Below are 12,806 nucleotides of genomic sequence, written 5' to 3'. Positions count from 1 at the left end.
GACCTAAGAAAAGTGACCTGGAAAAGTAGTTCTGTTTGCCCTCTTGACAGTGATTTCCCTGGAAGATTGGGGTTTGGGGGGAGAGGAGCAGAGGAACCCCAGAGGAGCTGTGTTAACAGTCTACCTTATCTGCCTAACTTTAAAGGACCAATTCAATCTAGCTGATGGGATTTGGATGCTCTAGACGGTAAATTCCTCTGTGAAGAGAGTTGAGAAGCATGGAGCATGGTGTCCCCAGGGCTGGCTTCTAGGAGGCTATAGGGCATAAGAGTGTCTCCACTTCTTTGTCCCTAGGGGTGAGTGTAGGCTGTGTGATCTTGGGCAAACTTAACCCTTTAGGCCTCTGTGTTACTATCTGTAAAGTAGGAATACTATCCTGATTGCCCATAGAACCTTGGATCTGAGGAGTGCTGCATGGCTAAGAACCTAAAAGAACTCCAGGACAATTTCTACAGGAAGCTCAGAATTAGGTGGGATGTTTATTGAACGTCATTTCCTCCATCTGTAGGCAATTTCATTTCTTCTAGGTTTCAGTCACAGAACTTTTTTTCCCCCCTAAATATTTACCAGGAACTTAAACCAAATGAAATAGCTCTGTATCCCATTTGGTAGTTGAAGGAAGAAAATGGCTAGGTTGAGATTAATTCAAGTTTTCTTTGGCATCTCAGTTTAATGGTTTAGGGTCTGGACTCTGGAATTAGGTTTCCTAGATTCCATACCTTTAGCTTTACATAATTAGGCAAATGACTTCATCTTTGAAGTCTTCGTTTCCTGATGTGTAGGTAATGGAAGTGAGACCTCCCTCCTAAAACTGAGAATTGTATGAGATGTGTGCTGTGCAGAGGCAGTGGGTGACTCCTAGTGAGTTAACAAAACTTGGGGTGGGGGAAATGTTTAGGAATTTTTAAAGTTTATTTTCAGAGTCCAAGCAGGGAAGAGGTAGAGAGAGGGATAGAATCCCAAAACGGCTCTGCACTGTCAGCCCTGAACCCCACGCAGGTCTCAATCCCACCAACTGTGAAATCATGACCTCAACAAAGATCAAGAGTTGATCACTGAACCGACTGAGCCACCCATGTGCCCCGATTGATTTAATAGTAGCTTTGCCCGTGATATGTACAGCTGCCAGGATGTTAACAATAAGGCCTTGTCACATCTTTGAGGAGTGAAGTGACAGATGCAGTGCTCTAGTGAACCTGCCCACAAATTGGGCAGAGCTGTAGAAGTAGTGGGAAACGGGAGAGAGGGCCATGTCAGCAGTGTGAGTTAGTTAGGAGTTCCCCTCACACAGCCAGCTCTCACCTCACTTCAGTCTCACTCCAGGCCTTTCATGGGAAGAAGCCTTGAAAGGATTGGTCACAATACCTGGTGGGTCCATCTTACAGCAGGGGTTAGGAGGAAAGCGTGTGGACCTCCCTGGAGGAAATGGGGGATGTTTGGGAGCCTTCCCTGTCCCCACTTTGAAAGTCCTGTTCTGACCTCCAGGACACATTCAATTGAGTAGAATGAACTAGGTTTCAATCTAGAGAACTAGAAAAGAAGGCCAATACTGTATCTTAAAAATACATCTAGACATGGATCTTAGACATGTTTAAAATAACTGTTCTTAATAACTCCTAGGCTAAAGAACTAATCTAATTTGGAATAAACCATTTGTGCCAACTTCAAAATGAGTAACAATGCTATATATGAAAACTTGGGGGTGGGGAGATTTGGGCCAAAAGCCATTCAGAGAAAAATATTTAGCCAAGAAAGTCTGAAGATAATTTAAGAAGCTAGTAAAGTAACAAAATTACCAAAAAAATGTAGAAAGGATTAATGATCAACTTCATTAAAAAGGAATAGATTTGATTGGTTAAAATATGAGACGTGCTTGGGGTGCCTGGGTGGCACAGTCGGTTAAGCATCAGACTCTTGACCTCAGCTCAGGTTGTGATCTCAGGGTTTGTGAATTCGAGTCCTGCCATCGGCACAGAGCCTGCTTGGAATTCTCTCTCTGACCCTCCCCTACTTGTGCCCTCTCATGCGCTGTATCAAAGTAAACATTAAAAGGAAAAACCCTTCCAAAAAAGAATAAAGTTGAAGGAAGTTCTCACATTCCCTAATATCAAAACTTACAGTAACCAGGGGCACCTGGGAGGCTCAGTCGGTTAAGCGTCCAACTTCAGCTCAGGTCTTGATCTTGTGGTCCATGAGTTCGAGCCCTGGGTTGGCTCTGTGCTGACAGCTCAGAGCCTGGGGCCTGCTTCAGACTCTGTGTCTGTCTCTCTCTCTGCCCCTCCCCTGCTCACATTCTTTTTCTCAAAAATAAAGGTTTCAAAAAAAAATTTTTTTAACTACAGTAATCAAAACAGTGTTTGGATGTTAACTACACATTGTGATTGATCATTTTGCAATATATGCAAATACTGCATGTTATACACTGCATGTGGTCAAATGATCTTCAACATTGAACGCCAAGACCATGCAATAGAGAAAGGAAGTGGTGTTGGGAAAATAGGATATCATCTTGCAAAGGAATGAAGTTGAACCTTTACCTCACACCAAAAGAATAATTGGATTAAAGGCCAAAATGGACTTAAGTCCTAAATGAAAAACCTAAAACTATAAAACTTCTAGGAAAAAAACATGAGAAAAGCTTCATGGCTTTGAGTTTGGCAATGATTTTTTGCATATGACACTAAAAACAAGCAACACAGCCAATATAGATAGTGGGGCTGCATCAAATTAAAAATATGCAGCAAAGGGAATAATCAGAGTAAAGAAAAGCACTCCACAGAATGGGGGAAAAAGTTTGAAAATCACGAATCTGATAAGGGGTTAATATCCAGAACATATAAAGAACTACAACCCAAGAAGAGAAAAACCAACCTGATTTAAAACTCAGTAAAGGAAATGAGTTTCTCCAAAGAAAACGTACAAATGTCCAGCAAGCTAATGAAAAAAGATGCTCAACATTGCTAATCATTAGGTAACCGCAAATCAAAACCACAATGGGATATCACTCCTTATGGCTACTATGAAACAGAAAATAGCAGGTGTTAGGATGCACATAAACTGGAAGCCTTGTGCCCTGTTGGGAATGTCAAAGGATACAGCTGCTATTGAAAACAGTTTGGCAATTGTGCAAAATATTAAAAATTACCATATGACCCAGCAATCCTTCTTCTGGGTCTATATATTTAAAAGAATTGAAAGTAGGGGTGCCAGAGTGGCTAAGTTGGTTAAGAGTCCAACTTGGGCTCAGGCCATGAGTTCGAGCCCCACATCGGGCTTGCTGTTGTCAGCATAGAACCTGCTTCAGATCCTCTCCCCGCCCCTCCCCACACCTGACCCTTCCCTCCTCTCAAAAATAAGCATTAAAAAAAAAGAATTGAAAGTAGGATTGCGAAGAGTTATTTGCATGCCCATGTTCATAGCAGCAGCATCCACAATGACAAAAGGCAGAAACAATCTAAGTGTCTATCAATGGACAGATGAATAAACAAAATGTGTGTACGTACAATGGAATACTGTTCAGCCCTACAAAGGAAGGAGAGAGCAAGGGAGAGGGGCAGAGGGAAAGAGAGAATCTCAAGCAGGCTCCACACCCATGTGGGGCATGGATCCCACAACCTTGGGATCATGACCTGAGCCAAAATCAAGAGTCCCAGGCTCAACCGATTAAGTCACCCAGGCGCCCCAGGAAAGAGGTTTTGACACAGCTGCAACATGAATGAACTTGACATTATGATATGTGAAACCACAAAAAGACACACTGTCTGATTCCCCTTAGATGAAGTTATCTAATAGAATATGTAGAAACAGAACAATGGTTTCCAGCGACTGGGGGACAAGTAAATGAAGAGTTACTGTTTAATGGGTAGAGTTTTAGCTTTGCAGGATGAAAAAGTTCTGGAGATCTGCTGCATAACAATGAGAGAATATACTTACTACTGAACTGTACACCTAAAGATGATCAAGATGGGGGGAAAAAAAGCAAAGAGGGAAAGAAAGAAAAGAAAAAAGAAGAGAGTCAAAGATATATCCTTAGGGGTGCCTGGGTGGCTCAGTCGATTGGGCGTGCAACTTCATAGCTGAACTATGATTTCACAGTTCCCAAGTTTGAGCCCCTCGTCGGGCTCTATGCTGACAGCTCAGAGCCTAGAGCCTGCTTCGGATTCTGTGTCTCCCTCTCTCTGCCCCTCCCCTGCTTGCACTCTGTCTCTCTCTCACAAAGAAAAATAAAGATTTAAAAAAAAAAAGATGATACACCCTTAAAATACGGGCATGAGCTAAGACCGTTTAAGGGGCAAGTTCTATAAATCTTTAAGGAACATAGAATTCCTAGCTTATATAAAATTTTACAGAGTGTGGAAAACAATGAAAATTTCCCAAGTTATTCTACAAAACTAAAACAACCTTGAAGACAAAATAGAACTATAGTGCACAAAGCTATTACCATGAGCTATATTCATTTATGCAGAACTCCTAGGTCAGATGTAAATCAGTTTCATCCAATGTGATTATATTCATATATCATGAAATTAAAAGGGAGTCTTACCATATGACCCACGCTCCTAGCTATTTACCCAAATAAGTTGAAAACAGGTCCACACAAAAGATGGGACACAGATGTTTATAGCAGCTTTATTCATAACTGCCCAAATGTCAAAGCAAACAAGATGTCCCTCAGTAGGTGGGGAAACAAACGGATACATTCAGACAATGGAATATTAGTCAGTGATAAAAAGAAATGAGCTATCAAACTGTGAAAGGACATGGAGGAAGCTTAGATGCATATTGTTCCATGAAAGAAGCCAGTTGGAAAAGGCTGCATACGATATGATTCCAACTATATGACTTTCTGGAAAAGGCAAAACTATGGAGACCGTAAGAAAGTAAGAGGTTGCCAAGAGTTTTGGGGGTGGGGTGGGCGAGGAGGAAGGAATCAACAGGTGGAACAGAGGGGATTTTAAAAAATTTTCCCCCAGTGTGGCGCCTAGGGATTTCCGGCTGGCAGCTGTCCAAATTAAGGAAGGTCCTTTCCGGTCTCCACAGAGGTCAGTTTTGATCCTGAAATCATGAGCTGGTATCAGAAGCAATGACAGCAGCAATAGCTGGAAAGTATAGAACACTTACTAGGCGCCAGGCGTCATATATTATCCCATCCCCCCGAAAATCTGTGTGAGGAAGGGCCTAGTCTTCTATGCCTTTTACAGATGACAAAGCTGAGGCTTACAGGGCGTGAATGACTTGCCCAGGGAGGCAGGGCCAGAGGTCAACTGCAGTCTCATGCCACAGCTAACACACCTCAGGACTGTGTAGAGGCTCTTGGAAGTCGGACTCTAGCAGGGTTCAGGAGGCGGTGGATGCACTAGAAATGTGTACACTTCATGAGTCCTGGCTTTAGCTGGTCCTTGCCATGACGGAATGGGGGTCCAGTGTCACTAACTCTTCTTTTTTTTAATGTTTTTTTAATGTTTTTTATTTATGAGAGAGAGAGAGAGAGAGAGAGAGAGAGAAAGAGACAGCATGAGCAGGGAAGGGTCAGAGAAAGAGGGAGACACAGAATCCGAAGATAGGCTCCAGGCTCTGAGCTGTCAGCACAGAGCCCGACACGGGGCTCGAACCCACGAACCCTGAGATCATGACCTGAGCCGAAGTCGGACGCTTAACCGACTGAGCCACCCAGGTGCCCCAAGTGTCACTAAATCTTCTGATTCTGCTAGAAAATCCAAAATCTGGATTCCTATGTGTGGTTTCCTTATGGAAATCTCTTTTTTTAGAAAAACACTGTGAGGGCAAAACATTCCTGCAGGCCAAATGCAGGCCTGGGAGCTATTTGGTTTGCAATCTCTGATTTGTACAGAGTTTACCTTCTATCTGTGGAGTGAACTTGCCACATGCAGGTGCTACACGCACGTCCCTGCACCCACATCACACCCTGCCTCCTGCAGCTGGGCTGCTGTGAGCTCCTTCCCCTTCAGAGCCCACCCCAGCATCTCCCCTGGGGCCTCGGAATGCCTAACTTCTCCACAGTTCTATTTACCAGGCCTGGTGCCAGGGGAAGTGCTAAGTGCTGTCACAACGATCTGAGTCGCAGGGAAGGGGGCTGTGAAGATGAGTTTCTACCCACCTCTCCCAGGCACACCATCGCAGCTTCAACATCGCTAACATGCAGGCACCAGGTGTGCGGGGCACCACGCTAAATCCTTCACGGTGCTTCTATCCTTTTACCCTGCCAGCACCTCTCTGAGTAGGTACTTAGCATGTTCCCAATTCATAGAGGAGCAAATTAAAGCGCTGAGAGGCTAAGTTACTTGCTCAAGGTCACACAGCTAAGGTGGTGCTAAGAATGCAGAGGAGGAACTGCATCTGGTGGCTGCCCGAGACAGTGGGGGTAAGCGAGACAGACGTGGCGTGCAGCTTCCCTGCCCGAACAACACCGGCGCGAGCCCCCCGCCAACACGGGGCTGAGTCAGAGGAGGCCCTGCGGCTTCTCAAGATGCCAGGTCCTCGGGAGGCGGGGACAGGCTGCTGTGGGCCAGAGAAGAACAGCCCCACCCCAGGAAGTGGCTCAGGATGAATCAGTCTGGCGGCACCTGGGAAAGTGAGACCGGCACTGGCATTCCTGCCTGCCGGAGAGCTTCCTGTCCAAGCCTCCAACAAAGGCTGCCCCAGACCAGGGGTGTAGCGGGCAGCACTGCAGCTCTGGGCATGTTTATCAAATGAATGAACTACAGTCCACCTTCCTAAAAAAAAAGAAAAAAAAGCTATCTTGAGAGACAAAGAGTCCTTAGGTCTCCCTAGCATGGTGGGTGGGCAGCATCAGATGATCAACATGGTCCCCCAAGGGGACGGCTTTGGGGAAGGAACTCTGGTTCGGACGTGGAAACTCCACTGATATTTACAGAGAATGTATTATTCTCTTTTTCTCCCGCTGACATCCTAGCAAATATCAGAGGCAACTTCGATGGCAAGCAAAACCATACATCAGAAATGGGCAGGGAGCACAGGGGAAAGGCAGGGTGTGGCGATGGCGACAGAGAAGCAGGATTTAAAGTCCAGTACGCTTGCAAGCCCCCAGGCACCCGATGTGTTAGAGCCGCCTGAGCACAAAGGTGCCACCAGTACAGGCAGTGACACAGTTCTCAATATCCAGGAAAACAACATGTAAGTTACACGGAAGAAACAAACATTTCCCATGGGCCTCTCATTCTTCCTGTGTCACCTTGGACCCCAGCACAGCCCCACTGCTGACTGGGGTGAGGGCTTCCTGCGGAGCCCCTTTGGCATTCCTGCCACCTGCCCAGAGTGGTCCCCCGTGGCGTGAGCAGAGCAGACGACTGCATGGGCTTCAGACTCTGAAAATACTCCATCATGTGAACAACCTACTTCTCCTCAAGACTTCTTTTGGGGACCAAGGTTGTTAGGTGGCTTGAGTCAAATCCAGAATTTAACAGAGTCCAAGACTGGGGAGCTGGTGGGGTTGTATCACTGGCAGCATCTCGGAACTTCCTGGTAACATCTTCGGAACCATTCCCCTCTCCCTCCTCCCCGTGCACAACTGTCCTCCCCACACTCTCTTGGGTTATATGCAGAAGGCCAAACTGACCAGAGTATTATCAGGGTTAGGGTCCCTGGCGAGGGGTGGAAAATCCAGGATAACAGTGTCTGAAGCAACGCGGAGGTCCATCATCCGCACGTGTGCATGGGCAGTGAGGGGCTGGTGTGCCGCCTCACTGGCCGGGGACCCCACGCTCCTTCTAACCTGGTCTTCTGCTATGTAGGGTCTCTGTTCTCAAGTTCATTTCATGTCCAAGATGACTGCTCCAGCTGTAGATCTGCATCCCAGCCAGTATGAAAGAAAAAAGGAAAGAAGGACCTGTTCCTCCATTTGACACTCCCTGCCTGTATGTACAACCATCTCTGCTCACGTCCCACCAGCCAAACCCTCACCAGGCAGCTACATAGAGCTGTAAGTGATGCTGCAAAAGAGAATCTTTATTTTGGTTGGCCAAAGGGCCAGCTGAAATTTAGGGGTTCTTTTACTGAAAAAGGAGAAGAAAACAAATACAGGAAGCAACGAGTAGTATCTGCCCAGGCAGTCAGCAATAAAAGGCTCGTGCAAAATGTTTCATAATGGCAGGGCCATTCAAAATCAAACGACAATGAAGATATTTTACTTGCAATCAGAGTGGCAAAATATAAAAGGTCCAATAAATGCCAAGTCATACAAAGGATATAGAAAAATAGGCACTCTCCTAACTGCTGCTGAGAGTATAAATTGCTACAGACCCTTTTGGAGAGCAATTTGTTTAGAGAAATTAGAGCAATTTCTAAGAAAGCTCAATATTTTTGTACCTTAAACTCAGCTCTATCTACTCTTAGAGAAAGTCTCTGCATGTACTCAAGGAGCAAAATACAAGAATTGATTGCAGCGTCGTGCATAATACTGAAAAACTGGAAATAACCAAACATCCATGGATAAATAAACTGTGGTATATGCACACTATAAGTGATACTACAGCAATTAAGTTAAGTGCCCCAGAGCCACATGTATCAACATGGACAGAGCTCAAAACATAAATGGAGAAGACTCACCCCACTGAATCTGTAATGTTACATTTATACAAAAATAATAAAAAGAAAAGAAAAAAGATCATGTTAAGATTAGATCTGTCTCAGAGTGGTCGTTGCATAGGTCTTTGTTATATTATGATTTTGGGGGGATTGCGACTGAGGTGGGTTTCTTTTTTTGCCTTCTTTTTTATTGTAAAATATATGTAATGCAAAATTTACCATTTTAACAATTTTAAGTGTATAACTCAGTGGCACTATATTTGTGTTGTACAGCCGTCACCACCTTCCCTCTCTAGACCTTTTTTCATCTTCCCAAACTAAGGCACCATACCTGGTAAGCAAGGGAGTGTTCCCTCCTCCCTTCAAGCCCAGCAACGACCACCGTTCTATTTTCTGTCTCTATAAATTTGACCACCTCAGAAACCTCACATAAATGGAATCATGTAGTATTTGTCCTTTTTGACCGACTGGTTTATTTTACTTAGCATAAAGTCTTCAAGGTTCATCAACGTTATAGCATCAATCAGAATTTCCTTCCTTTTCAGGGCCAAATAATATTCCCATTTTATGTATACACCACATTTTGTTCCTCCACTCATCTGTCAGTGACTACGAGGGTGGCTTCCACCTTTTAGCTGTTGTGAATAAGCTGCTGTGAATACAGGTGTGCAAATATTTGAGTCCCTAGTTTCAATTCTTTTAGGTATATACCCAGAAGTGAAATTGCTAGATCATATGGTAATTGTTTTTAATTTTTTGAGGAACATTATTCTTTATTATACATTTGAAATGGTCCACAATAAAATAAGTAACTGTCTTAAAATGTTTCATGATGAGGGGCGCCTGGGTGACTCAGTCAGTTAAGCGTCTGACATCGGCTCAGGTCATGATCTCGAGGTTCTCAGGTTTGAGATCCACATTAGGCTCTGTGCTGAGAGCTCAGAGCCTGGAGCCTGCTTCAGATTCTGTGTCTCCCTCTCTCTCTGTCCCTTGCTCCCACTCTATCTTTCTCTCTTTCAAAAATAAACATTAAAAAAAAAGTTTCATGATGAGAAGAGGTTCTTAATAACAAGTTGTGTTTTCTACCATCTTGAAGTAAGAATGCCCTTACACACATCTGATATTCTTTGGGAAGTCCTTGACATTGGTTCCCCCAAATTCATAGCACCTTGAAGGTTAATCTGCACCCATTCTGATACTCAAGCTCTACTTGCCAGTCATGGCTTCATGTGTGTGTGGAACCCATTCTGGCCAGTGAGATGGGAAAAGAAGTGTGTATGTTGAGGGGCAACTGGGTGGCTCAGCCGGTTGAGCATTCCACTCTTAATTTCAGCCTGGGTCATGATCTCAGAGTTCTTGGATTAGAGCCCCGCACTGGGCTCCACACTGACAGTGTGGTGCCTGCTTGGGATTCTCTCTCTCTCTCTCTCTCTCTCTCTCTCTCTCTGCTCCTCTCCTGCTTGCACCTTCGCTCTCAAATAAATAAGTAAACTTGAAAAAAAAAAAGAAGTGTAGGAGAAGGTGACCTCATTTCTGGAGGTGGCTGTGATAGCTGAGATGGCTGGAAACACTTCGGCCATCTTGTCACCAGCCTGAGGGAGGAACCACACCCCGAGGGCAGCACTGAAAGGTGGGAGGGGCTTACGCTGCAGGAGTGTGCTGGTTTGGGTTGTGCCATGAGTCATGCAGGTAGGGGACTTGCAATAGACTGTCCTATTATTCCAGCTGCTTGAGGGGAAGCTATTAGTTGAGGTTAAAGGCATTTCCACTGATTTAATAATTTCTTTTTTTTTAAATATATATTTTTTTAATGTTTTATTTATTTCTAGGAGAGAGAGAGACAGCGTGAGCAGGGGAGGGTCAGAGAGAGAGGGAGTCACAGACTCTGAAACAGGCTCCAGGCTCTGAGCCGGCAGTCAGCACAGGGCCCGACGCGGGGCTCGAACCCACGAACCGCGAGATCATGACCTAAGCGAAAGTCGGACGCTTAACCGACTAAGCCACCCAGGTGCCCCTAATAAATAATTTCTAATGTGAAGAATTAAACAAGTAATATGAATGTATTCTCATTTAATAAATTAATATTATTGAGTAAAGTTAAAAATTCTCCTACAACTGTCCCCATCCCATTTTCCTCCTCTACAGGAAAAATGTTTTACATACATATGATAAGTCTGTGTACATTACACACGTTTTTGTTTTAAGAAAATTGTGGCCATACTATATAGAGATCACTCTTTAACTTGTCTTGTTCACCTAAAACTAAGCTTTGAAAAATGTCGCACATCAAGACTGCTTTGTTTTTAAAAGTGTTTTTATAGTTTTCCATCGTGTGGGAATATCCACATATATTTCCCCTTTTCTTTACTGATGAACATGTAAACATGCTGGGACACTGGTGAAAATACTTCTGAAGAATAAATTCACTGGGGCAGAGTCGCTGAGTTGAAGGCTAAGTGCATTTTGAGCTTTGATAGATGTCAGCTTGCTCAGAGGCTGGCTGGCCAGTTCAGGGGCCTAAGGCAGTGAAGGGGGCAGCCTGCGCCCGAGGTACCACACACACCACACAGAGCTGGCCTCTTCCTGCCTGCTGGCCACAGGCTGCCCTGCCCCCCAAGTGGCAACAGGTGCCATGGGAAGAATGAGAGAAATGGGGTGGGTGAGATGCTGGCCCTGGCTTCCCAGAATTTTCTTTCTCTTAGTGGCAAAAAGAAAAAACATTCAAGGCAGTTAGTGGTTCACCAGGGATGATACTGAACATATTTGATAACCCATGTCAGGATGGAGACCTTGCCTTAGAAGGCCCCTGCTCAGCCAGACATTAACCCTTTAGGTGTTAGATTTATGGAGGCTTGATGGGGGTCCCAAGGAAGGGGCTGATGCGTACAGCAGGGATGGAGGACCATAGCTGTGCATATGTCCTGGTGCTGCTGTGACATTCCGAAGGGCTGTATCTCTGAGGCAGCTTCTCAAGGAAGAGGCTTTCTTGCAGAATTTGAGCTGAAGGAGAAGTAAAACAGGGGTCAGCTGGGCCAAAGGCAAGCCCTGACCTTCCAGTTCCCTTCTTTCTGTACATGTCTTTGGGGTCCCTCTGTTGGGTCCCTCCTCTTCCTTGTCTGCCCAAAGAAATACACATTGATCTGGGGCAAATGCACTGTTGGAAAGAAACACTAAACCGGTGATTTTTGAAAAGACTCCATCGAGCCCCCCAGACCTCAACTTTCTCGATTTTGTACAGCAGAGAAAAGCAGGAATCTGAACTGACCTATTTTCCCTCCACATTGGATTGAGAGGACCAGAGAACTAACTTCAGACCCGTGGAGCCAGCCTCTGGGAGATACATGCATTTTCTACTAAAAGTCCTTTTAACGCACCAGGACTCCGTGAGCTGAGCTCCCAGAGAGATCCTGCCTGGTGCCGTGCTGTTGGATGACCCATGATGCCAAGGCACTTGGGGACCCCACAGTAGACGCCAAGAACACTGATCAAGATCTTTCAGCCCCCAAAGAAAAACGTGGAGAAACTGAGATCGGAAAACAGGGGGTTGCCTAAGTCAAACAGAGATTCAGAGCAGGGGCAAAAACAGGGCGGAGGGCTGTTCAGGGGCATCACCTTTCCGGGCTCTGACAGGGGAGTGTGGCTGAGATGGGGACGCAGGAGGCTGCATAGCTCCTGGCAAACCTTAGGGTGGGTGGAAAACCCAGGGCCCACAGCGGATGGTCCCGCCTGTATAGCCCAGGACCCAGGACGTTTCAATCATTTAAAGAGAAACACTGGAAACTGCTGAGAGGCCAAAACACCCCAGGACACCTTCCTGGTTCCCAGTTCAGGCCAACTGAGGCCTGCCCTGCCAAGTGCCTGAAGAAGGTGAGTGAGGAGGACGCCATCTTTGGTCTCCAGGCCCAGGTACGAAGGTCATTTGGCACCACCTCTCCTGCCTACCAGTCTGCAGGCAGGGCCTGGCAGCTTCTTCCCCTTTTCCCTCAAGGCCATTTGCGCGACACCCAGACGCGTTCCATAGCCTTTCTGCACAGAGGTGGCTGGCTGGTGTTGGAAACACTGAGGTCTAGGGCGTCTGAGGGAATCACGAAGGAGCAGGAAACACTCAGGTCGCCGGCCTGAGGAGGTCTGCCCTGGGAAGAAAGCCGTTTATTTTTCCCTTTAGCTCAGAGCATGAAGAGAGAGGGCAGTCTTTCATCGAAAGGCACATAAAACTTTTTTTTCTTTCTTTTTTTTTTTTT

Source organism: Crocuta crocuta, unplaced genomic scaffold, assembly GCF_008692635.1.
Source record: "Crocuta crocuta isolate KB4526 unplaced genomic scaffold, BGI_CrCroc_1.0 scaffold129, whole genome shotgun sequence".
NCBI lineage: Eukaryota > Metazoa > Chordata > Mammalia > Carnivora > Hyaenidae > Crocuta > Crocuta crocuta.
The sequence above is the reverse complement of the archived record's forward strand: the minus strand, read 5'-3'. Positions refer to the sequence as shown.